The 11,144-nt window shown below is 38.7% G+C and overlaps 1 long non-coding RNA gene across 1 annotated transcript; it reads right to left on the bottom strand.

Moving 5' to 3' along the window:
- Window positions 1-5,486: 5,486 nt before the first annotated feature.
- LOC125618895 lies at window positions 5,487-9,785 on the bottom strand. Its single transcript, XR_007350268.1, has 3 exons — window positions 9,641-9,785; window positions 6,635-6,724; window positions 5,487-6,283 (listed from the first exon to the last, which is right to left on the bottom strand). It is a non-coding gene; the product is annotated as an uncharacterized LOC125618895 (long non-coding RNA).
- Window positions 9,786-11,144: the final 1,359 nt, after the last annotated feature.

Raw genomic sequence — 11,144 nt, forward strand, 5'->3', positions numbered from 1 at the left:
GCCTTAAAATGGTGTCTTCCCTATTACAAAAGTTTTCTAGTGTGTTCAGTGAGAAGGAAAAAGAACAGTGAGAAGAGGAGATAACCCCATTTCATTTTTCTCTTGGTAACAAAGTACTGAGATCTATGATTATTTGAAGATTCTAAATATAAATCACTGATGACCCAAAAGCTCTTCTCAAATTCAGTTTTTTCTAATAGGTTCTGAGAAAATACCCCCAGGTGTATTAACTTTTGGTGTCATTTTATGTAATTTATGCAACTTTCAGTAGTGTATTGCATTTTATCACATTGACCTTGTAAGAGTTTGTTGATATCTAATCTGTTTTGGTCATGATAAAAGTACTTAATACTTTTTCTAATATTGAGATAAGTCATTTACTGCATTGGTTAAGTCACTAAAATAGACAGCATTGGGTCTCTGTTAATTCTATAATGTATGACTTTAAAAAGATTGTGACACCTTGCTCCATCAATGACTTAGGAATTTTCTGGATTACTACATTGACATTGATGAATGTGATGGTATAAATGTTTGTCTTGTTCAAAACTCATTGAATAAATGTTTGTCTTGAACAAAACTGATTGAAATTTAATTGCCATTATAACAGTATTAAGAGGTGAAACCTTTAAGAGAAGATGAGAGCCCAGCATCTGGTACACACCTGTAATTCCAACAATTCAGGAGGCTGAAGCAGGAGAATCATAAATTCGAGGCCAGCCTGGGTAACGTAATAAGACCCTGTCTTTAAAATAAAAAGATCCAGGGGTATACTTCAGTGGTATAGCAACTGTGGGTTCAATCCCTAGTGGGGGGGGGGGCGGCGGGAATGCTTAGATCATGTATGTCATGAAGGCTCCGCCCATACCAGCAGGATTTGTGCCCTTATAAAAGGCCAAGTGAGACTCTGTTTGCTCTCTTTCTCTCCTTCTACCGTCTTCTTCATCCTCTGCCCTTCTTTCCCTTTTGCTTTTTATGGTGTGATAAGGAAGCAAGAAAGCCTTGATATTGGGCTTGCCAGACCCCAGAACTGTGAGAAATAAACTTCTGTTCATTATGAATAACCTAGTGCTGTGGTTTGGATATGATTTAAACCCTCAAAGGTTTGTGTGTTGGTCCCAGGTGTGGTGATATGAGAGGTGGTAAAATCGTTAATAGATGGGCCTGGCAGGAAGTAATTTGATTACTGGGGGCATCACCCTAAAAAAAAAAATTAATGTTGTTTTGGCAGAATCTCAGTTCTCAAAGGGAGGCCCTCGCATGTGCTTGGGTCCTTCATAGCAACTATTACACTTATAGTCAATTAGTCAGACATGCATGCAGCCTTTTGACTTTTCCTCCATATTGTGATATAGTCAGGAGGACGCTTACCAGAGACTGAATTGATTGGGTTGTCTGATGTTAGACTTTCAACCATCAAAACTTTGAGCTAAATAAGCCTCCTTTCTTTATAAAGTATTCAGCCTCGGGTATTTTGTTATAGCAGTATAAAATGTATTAAAGCAACTTATTTTAATATGTAATTATTAAATTCCTCTAAGGATGCTAAATGAAATTTTTCTATATATTTACCCTGGTTGATGCAGTATTGTTCTTGATATTTACAATCGCCCCCTTCACTTTGTTTCTTGTTGAGGGCATTGAGAAACCATAGTTTATTGGGCAAGTGAGAATGTTACATGCATGTATTATTTTTAAATTAATATAATGAAACTGAGGTATAAAGAACATGCAGAGAATTATTCTAGCATGTTTTTAATAATGTCTTCTTCCTTCTCCTCCTTATCGATGACCTGGATTCATGCTTCATGGGAAACATAAGCAAAACAGTACTCTTTCATTTCCCCTGCATGCTGAATCAGGACCCACCCTGTCTATCATCCTGTTAGTGTAGGAGGAAGTGCCTCTGCTCCTAGCTGAGGCTGATCCTTGTCCTCTGGATCTCATCCCCTTTTACCTTCTCTAGAATTTCACTTCTGCAAATAGACCCTTTTCTCCCATATTATCTATTAATTTCCTCTCTGGAGGAAATTTTTCCTTTTTTTTTTTTTTTAATCAGCAAGCAAAACTTCTCCTGACTTCCCATTCTTGTTCAGCTGCTGCCCAATTCTCCTGCTCCTTCACAGCAAAGTACCTCAAATGAATGACTTTCCCCACGACATCACCTATTTTTCTTTCCTTAATCCATTTCAGGCAAGCTTCTGTCCTCCCCCCTACATCTGAACCCTCTAAAAGGTTTGTCAGTGACCTCCTTGTCACTAAATGCAGTGGCCACTTTTCTGCCTCCATTTTACTCAACACTCCAGCAGTATTTGACCCCCTCAACTCCTGAAATTCTCTTTTCTCTTGAGTTCCATGATATTCCACTTCTTATATCACTGCCCATTCCAGTGACTATAGGCTAGAACTTTCAAACGTGCATATCCAAACCTATCCTTCCCCAGGCTTCCAACCTATGTATCTAAATACTATCTGTCATCTCCACTTGGATATCTTATTTACATCTCATAACTAACTGTATATAATGACCATCTATCACTGTAAACAAATTTACATTTAGAATCCTTCTGCTGTTCAGTCTGCCTGATATTTTCTTCCCCACTCTTTTTCTTTATTCCTGCCTCTCCCCTAAACCAATCCCCATTAGATTAGGTTTCTTGTTGATTTATTTGCATCCAATAATTTTCCCTCAAACAAGAAGGAGGACTTCACAGTTTCCTTCATAGTAACTATCACACTCATAGACAATTAGTCAGATATGTGGTTATCAGTTTAAAGTCACTCTTGCTCTTTTAGTCTCTAAGATCCATGAAGTCAGGGATATGTTCTTTTTTGAATCCTTAGGGTCCAACACATGCCTTGCACACATTAGGACCACTATAAGTATTTTTAGGAGAAAATGTAAATAAACGAATGTTCTACATCACTTTTTTAGAGGGGGTGTACTGGAGATTGAATCCAGGGATGCTCTACCACTAAGCTGGGCCCCCAGCCTTTTTTCTTTTTCTTTTGAAACAGGATCTCACTAAGTTTCCCAGGCTGGCCTTGAACTTGTGATCCTTCTTCCTCAACCTCCAGAGTTGCTGGGATTATGGCGTGTGCCATTATGCCTACCTCTGCATCATTTTTAACAGTTACATAATACTATCATATGGACTTACTGTGAATGAATTAATTCATTCTCTTTTTATATCTAGGTTATTTCCTATTTTTTACTATTATAAACAGTTAATGAGCATACCTATGCTGTATTTGGCTTATATTTTTAGAATAGAAACACTGATTTTGTAGTGAGATACACATTTTTAAGGCTTTTCTTTAGTGTGCTAGTCTCAAAGGTATCCACTGTGAACTCCTCTCCTCCTTGTAAAACAAGCCACTAACCTAGCCAGGCAAGGTGGCATGCACCTGTAGTCCCAGCTACTCAGCAGGCTGAGTGGGACTACCACTTTGATCCCAGTTGTGATATGGTAATATAACAAGAAATAGATATGTGGTCTTGCCCTCAATTCCTGGCACAGAACTCCTAAAATTCTTGGAAATTCCTGAGTTACAGAAGTGAAAGGAACCTCTTTTGTTATCCATAAGAATCCCCTTCCCAACACAACTGAGTTTATATTAATGATTCATGTCCTGGAAAGCCCCTAAGAATGGGGCTTGTGATGAGAGGACTGGGGGACTTTGAGCCCCACCCCTAGTCTCCAGGGAGGGAGGATATAGAGATTGAATTGGGTCACCAATGGCCAATGATTTAATTAATCATACTCTGGCTATGTAATGGAACCTCCATAAAACATGGGGTTTGGAGAGCTTCCAGGTAGATGAACACATGGAGGTGCTGAGAGAGTGACGAACCCAGAGAGAAAAGGAAACTCTGAAGCCCACCCATACCTTGCCCTTAGAATCTCTTCCATCCCAACATTCATATGTATCCTTTAATTTTTTTTTAATCAACCAGTAATACTCAGTAAACTTTTTCTGTGTTTTTGAACCATTCTAGTAAATTTCTGAACCAAGGAAGGGGTTGTGGGAACCTCTGATTTGTAGCCAAGTCAGGCAAAATCTGTGGATAATAAGAGGATCCAGCAGTTGTGATTGGCATCTGAAATTTGACATTGGTGCAGGAAGTCTTATTGGGACTGAGCCATTCACCTGTGGTAGTCAGTGTCAGAACTGAGTTAAATTGTAGGACATTGGGTTGGTGTTCTCCAATAATTGGGGAATTGGTTGGTGTGGAGGAAAAAACCCCACAGCATTGGTGTCAGAAATGCTATGTAAGGAATATAGAAAAATAGTAGTTTTTCCTTTTTTCAATTAAGCTTGAATGCAGTTAAACAGAAAAATGAGACATACCAAAAATGTTGTTGTTATGTTTTCTGAAATTAAATTTAGTGAGGCATCTTGTCTGACTATTTACTAAAACGGGCACCACTAGATATGGTGACGCTCTTTCAGTTCCAGGTTTAACCTTTAAGAGGCCTGGCAGTTTCTCTTTTTGCTCTTGGGAAGTCAACAGCCATGTTATAAAGAACTTTGAGCTGCGACTGCTGGAGTGAAGACAGGGCACCTAGAGAAGCCTCAGAGAAGTCTGGACAGTTCAGCCCCAGCTAGGCTGCCAGAACCAGGAACAGAGGGTCTGACAACATGAATTCAGTAGATTTTAGAATTATCACAGACCACCCCTGGTTGAATGGAGTGTCTGTTATGGTTTTTCTGTGCCTTCCTCACCACTACATGCCTGGTGTGGGGTAAGAGAGTGGACAATTGAGGAGCCAACTCAAAACTTGGTCTTCAAGGCTGGGCATGGCGTCTCATGCTCCTAATCCTCGCTACTTGAGAGGCTGAGGCAGGAGGATCGCAAGTTGAAGGCTAGCATGGACAATTTAGTGAGACTGTGTCTTAAAATAAAAAAATTTTAAAAAAGGGTTTGGGGTGTAGGTCAGTGGTACAGCATTCCTGAGTTCAATCCCGAGTACTAAAAAACAGGGGGGAAAAAAGAAAATGGTTTATGGGTGACCAGATCAAAAGAAGCAGTTCCAGAGGAACTTCTTCCACATCTGGACATGACATTGATCATAAATATTGGACTTCAAGCCTGAAACTTTAATGGGACAAGACTGTTCAAATCTTGGGACATATTATTTTGCATGTAGAAAGAATATAAACAATTTCAACCAGAGGGCTGATGATAGTGCACTAAAAAATGGCCACAAATTCTTTACCACTTCTCTAAACAAGAGATGAAATCTGTTTCCACCCCCCTGCACCAGACTGTGACTGGCCTTGTTGTAACTTGCTTGGACAAACAGAGAGAGCGGCAGAAGTAATACAGCATGGCTTTCAGGCGGTAGTGATCTGGAAAACCAGCTCTATGAAAAAAATTTAAAAGCCCTCTGTGTTTGTCAGCTTTATGTTGCTGTGACCCAAATACCTGACAAGAACAACTCAGAGGTGGAAAGATTTATTTTGGCTTAACATTTCAGAGGTTTTCAATCCATGGTCAGCCTACTCCGTTGTTCTGGGCCCGAAGTGAGGCAGAGCATCACAGAGGAAGGGTGTGGTTGTGAAAAGCTGCTCAGTTTGTGGCAGCCAGGAAGCAGTGAGAGAACAAGGAAGGGGCCAGCAACAAGATATAGTCAGTTTCCAAGGACATTCCCCGAGGGACCCACTCTTTCTAACATGCCCTACCTGCTTACAATTATCACCCATTAGTCCAAATTATTAATCCATTCAGTGAATTAATCCACTGATGAGGCTAACCATCACAAACCAGTCATTTTCTAAAAGCCCACCTCTGAACACTGAGGTATTGTCTCCAACACATGAGCTTTTGGAGGACAGTCCAGATCTAAACCATAACACCCTGATTTATAGCATTTGCAAAGATCTTTGGTATAAGTGCCCCCACCGTGGATTATGTCAAGCTACCCATGTGATATCTCTCACCACAGAATTGGGAAGAGACAGGCACAGTTGGCTCTCATGAGTCTGTACAAATGGCTCCAGCAATCCATTGCCTCCAGGCCTTGTCCTTGAGAGCTCTATCAGCTTCCATGTTTGCTTTCTTGGAACCTAGCCGACATGAAGGATCCTTGGGCAAGACTCCTGAATGATGAGAGGCCAAATGGAAAGAAAGACCATGTGGAGAAGAAAGGAAGCCTTCAGTGTTCCAGCCCCAGCTAGGCTCCCAGCTGAGTGCAGCTGCATGAGTGACCCCAGCCAACATCACATGAAGCAGAAGACTGCCTCATCGACTCACAGGAATGTGCGAAATAAGAAGTTGCTGTGGATGGAATCCATTACATTTTGGATTAGTTTATTAATCAGCAATAGACAACTGAAACACATATATAGATGTCATCGTTTTTAAAAGCTGCATTGTTTTGTTACCATGGGAGATGTATGAGATACATTTTCTTTGTACACCAATCCACACTGCATTATCATCACCAGTTCAAGCTTTAAAAAACTGTTTGCATTTCCTTGAAAATGAATTTGAACATTTTCATATGCTTATAAGCCATAAATTGACTATACTCTTCATCCACTCTTCTTGATTTATAAGGGCTTTTGTATTTTGATAATAATAATAGCATATCAAGAATATTTTGTAGCCAGGTGCAGTGGCACATACCGATAGATCCCATGGCTTGGTCCCATGGCTTGGGAGGCAGAGGCAAGAAGATCACAAGTTCAGCTCCAGCCTCAGCAACTTAGTAAAACCCTGTTTCAAAACAAAAAAATAAAAGGGCCTAGGGCTGGGGATATTGCTCAGAAGAGTGCCCCTGGATTCAATTCCAACATAAAAAAAAAAAAGATATTTTACAATATAGATGACTACATAGTTGTACGTGTTTGGTTTTTTTTGCGGCAATAAGTTTAAACTATATAAAACATGTGCTCACCAAGCAATATTTCACATTTTTTTTAAACTTGATCATATCCAGTTTTGGGATTGTTTATTCATTTTAAGTATTCCTTATGTTATTCTGAATGTTTTCCCTGGATTTTCTCTGCTATGATTTTCTTCAAATGAAATCTTCCCCTGAAACCCAGTTCAAAATACTCCCCCTCTGTTTCACCTGCCATTCCAATTTGAATACACCTGGCTTAGGACCACGGCAGGAGGTTAATTCTTCAGCTATTCTTGTGTTAAAAACCTACGGAAAGTCTTTGGATACAAAGTACATGTACATTTCATATCAATTTATACCTTGCAAATTTGAAACAGCATGATATAAAAATGTTACTAGTTTGTATAATTTTTCAAATAGCATGAATCCTCCCCAAATTAAAAAGTACTTAATATTAGATTAGATTCTAAAACAATAAGAACAACAACAAAACAACAACAACAAAAGGCACAGTGGAAAAACTAATGAAACCTAAATAAAACCTTTTGAGTTCAGTCAGTTAATAGTATCAATGTTGGTTTCTAAGTTTTGACAAATGTACCTTGGTAATGTCAACAACAGAAGAAACTGGGTGTAAAAAGTATATGAAATCTTTCCATGCTATTTTTTTTTTTTTTTTTTGTACTGGGGATCAAACTCAGGGGCACTCAAACACTGAGCCATATCCCCAGACCTATATTGTATTTTATTTAGAGACAGGGTCTCACAGAGTTGCTCAGCACCTCGCTGTTGCTGAGGCTGGCTTTGAACTCTCAATCCTCTTGCCTCAGCCTCTTGAGCCAGTGGAATTACAGGTGTGCACCACTGTGTCCAACTCTTCTATATTATCTTTGCAACTTTCCCCTAAGTTTAAAATTCTTCCCAGATGAAAATTATTTTACTCTGTGTTGTGTTGCTGCAATAACAGAATTCCTGATGCTGGTTAACACATAAAGGAAAGAGGTTTTGTTCGCTCATGATTCTGTCAAGCTGGAAAGTTCCAATAGCAGGGCACTTGCAAAGGCCCCCTGACTGTATTAGAACATGTTGAAGAGGCAGAAGAGGAAGCACATAGAGTGGCCTCACTTTATAACAACTGTAGGTGTGACTAGCCCAGTCCCACCAATGCAAGAACTCAACTCTAGCAAGAAAAGCATTAATCCCTCTTAGAGGCCCCAGTATCACCACATTGGGGACCAAGCCTCAGATTGAGTTTTGGTGAGCAAAAAAGGGTATTCAAGCTATAGCAGTTTATTATTTTTTTTAAGTATTCAAACATTTGTTCTAGGAAATGCCACACAATGTTATAGGTTTATATGTTGTGAGAATGCTATTCCTTGCATTATATTTATTCCTCTGGAGGAAGAAACTGTGTAGAATTTAGGCTAGTTTTGAATTTTATGAGGTTCACAGGGCCTTACACCATGAATATAATTTATTGCCATCTAAATATATCATTCACATCCCATTTTGAAAGCTCAAAAAGGAATAACTGAAGATATAAGCCTCAATGTTAAGCTGAAAGAAATCCTTCTTTCCAGTAAAAATCAAAAGCCAAATCGAAACTCTCCCTTCCAGCTCCTGATACCAGAATTGTGGCAGTAAAACCTTATTGCCCTACAGAGATCTTTGGACAAGTGTATGATTAGAGATCTAGCTCTAAGTGTGGAATGTGGAGTCAAGGTCCCTAGGTAGGAATTTTGTCTACCTCCATGAGGCAATAGCATAAGTGCTTGAATCCAAATCCTATAGGCACATCTATAAATCTTTATTAGAAATTTGGCTTTTGCCCAGACAGTTGGTAAGGGGTTTTCCCGTCAAGACTTTGTGTTCTTTCCCACCATAACAAATGTCTTGGGAGTTGGGGGTGGGGGCAACTGGTTTTTCATCATCTTGCATTCCTCTGTAGGTTTCTTTGCAGATAAATTTATCTTTTTATGGGTTTTGCAGCTGTAAAAGAAATCCTGATGATTTAAATTCTGAGTGTTTCTGGCTTTACAATTTCTACTGTTTTCTTGTTAGGGTATTTATCTTGAAATACTATAATGTAACCCCTCGTGCCTCATTTCTTATTATGCCTCTGATATTAAGTGGCTTTTGAGTAAACAGTACAGTTACATTTCCCACTAATTTGAATTAGCAAATTTAAAATAGGGAGAGATGAAAAATATTATTAAAGTCTCTTTTTAGGCACACAAGTTGAAATAAGGTAAATTCATCATACTAAAATTTGTTTATTTTACATTTAAAACTAAATTTAGTGTCAGATATGTTATACAGTGGCCTAGGTCTATGTGCATCGCACCTACTATTTCTTATATTACATCTATTCTTAAGGGAAAAACCTACCTGAAATTGTGCATGTGTGGGGTTTTGCAAGGTTTTTCAGAAGCCCCTCCCAGACTGGTTCTCAAGTAGCTGTGATGATCCAGCTGCCCCAATGGGGATCTGTTTCATTTTTTCCTCTAACGTGATTGCTAAAAGTTATTATAAAAGTTTATTGATGGCTTACTCCTGTGCCAGTTACCTTGTTGAATAATTATATTCAACAAACCCATTACACCTATGAGGCAGGTGTTATTAATTTTATTTCCAATCCACAAATAAAAAATCTAATGCTTATTAAATTTAAGTAACTGGTATCCAAGGGATTATCTTTGGATTTAGGACCAGAGTAAAGATTTGTTTCTCTGTAAATTTCAAGATTTTTGCTAACCAATTCTGCATAAAATATTTACCATACTAACCTCAGTGATGTTGGCCCTGCTGAAAGGTAGGTAAATCTCTCTGCTTCTGTGATGAGGACCTTCCAAGGTTAAGCTTTGGTTGGCTTCTTAGTTCCTTGGTCACTCACCTGCCTTTAGGAAAGCAGCCCGGCTGCATGGAGGTGGGGGACAGTCACTCTCCTCTGTAGTGGCTCAGGATTGGAGGAGCACTTTAACCTTTGTTTGCTTGCTTGTTTGTGCTTGTTTCTTTTGGTGTTGAAACTTTTCCACATCAACTGATGGAAATGGATCCAAGTGTTTTTCTAAGGCATGCTGTGTATACTTCTTTAAACAACAGTGCTTCCAAATAGCATTTCCTTCTTTCTAGGATATGATTGACTAAAAAATAAAAATGGGGGAGCTAGAGAGAAATAAGAAAAAGAAGTGAAGGATCTCATGAAAATAAAAGAGAGACTAGCAAAGGAAGGGGACCAGGGGGAGGAGGAAGGGAGGAAAAAGGAAGTACTGGGGAATGAAAATGACAAATTATACTGTGTTCATGTATGAATATACAACAACAAATCCCACTATTATGTATAATTATAATGCACCAATAAAATTTCTTTTAATGTTGGGAGGCATAGGGTGTCCTGAGGTGCTTATTTGTTTGTTTGTTTTACATACCCTTTTCCTTTTTGAGTTTTAAAACACAGTAAATCTAATCACAGAGACAGTTTGGCTCCAGCTCCTGTGAGGCATTCCATAGCTTATGATGTAATTTCCCTCTCTTAATCCTTCAATTCAGGGAAAAAAGAGTTGCCCCAGGGTAGGCAAGAAACTAAATCTTTTTAATGTTTTCCAATCTTTGGGAGCAGTTAAACACCTGGAATGAAGCAGCATGTGTCCAGCTGGAATTGAGACTTTCATACTCTACTCCGTGTACGTTTTCTGTTTATAAAGATGTAATCATGTTCATAAATAACTATTAACCAAAAACCTAAAGCCATGCTCCATTACTAATCTTTTCAAGATCTTCATTATTGCCTTTCATTAATAATTCATTCTGTCATCCCCACTAAGTGAGCCTGATGAAGGCAGGGACTTTCTCATAGGAGGCTGCCAGAAACATAGCAAGTATTCAATTTATTTTCAATAAATGAATTATCAATTAATAATTGCAACTTCATTAAAGTAGCTTTCAGTAAAATTGAAGGAAAGAAGAGAATAATTAAGTAGAAGGAGCACCAAGGAGGAGTCTGGAGAGTGGGGTTCTGCTTTCAGCTTTGCCCTCAACTGGTGAAGGAGGTAACACTGGGCAAGTCCCTTAATATTTCTAAAAAGTCTTTTCTCCTCTGAAGTCTGTGTTCTGATTCAAGTTCTTGGATAATGGCCTATGCTTTGTCATCATTTCTGAGTAACTCTGATTCAAGATTCTTACAGATTTAGTTGATGAAATACTAAGATATATACATTTAAACGATCTATACCTCATGCCATAGATTGTACATTAGTATATTTCTTTCTTTTTTTTTTTTTTTTTTCACAG

This window comes from Marmota marmota, unplaced genomic scaffold (genome assembly GCF_001458135.2).
Source record: "Marmota marmota marmota unplaced genomic scaffold, marMar, whole genome shotgun sequence".
Lineage (NCBI taxonomy): Eukaryota > Metazoa > Chordata > Mammalia > Rodentia > Sciuridae > Marmota > Marmota marmota.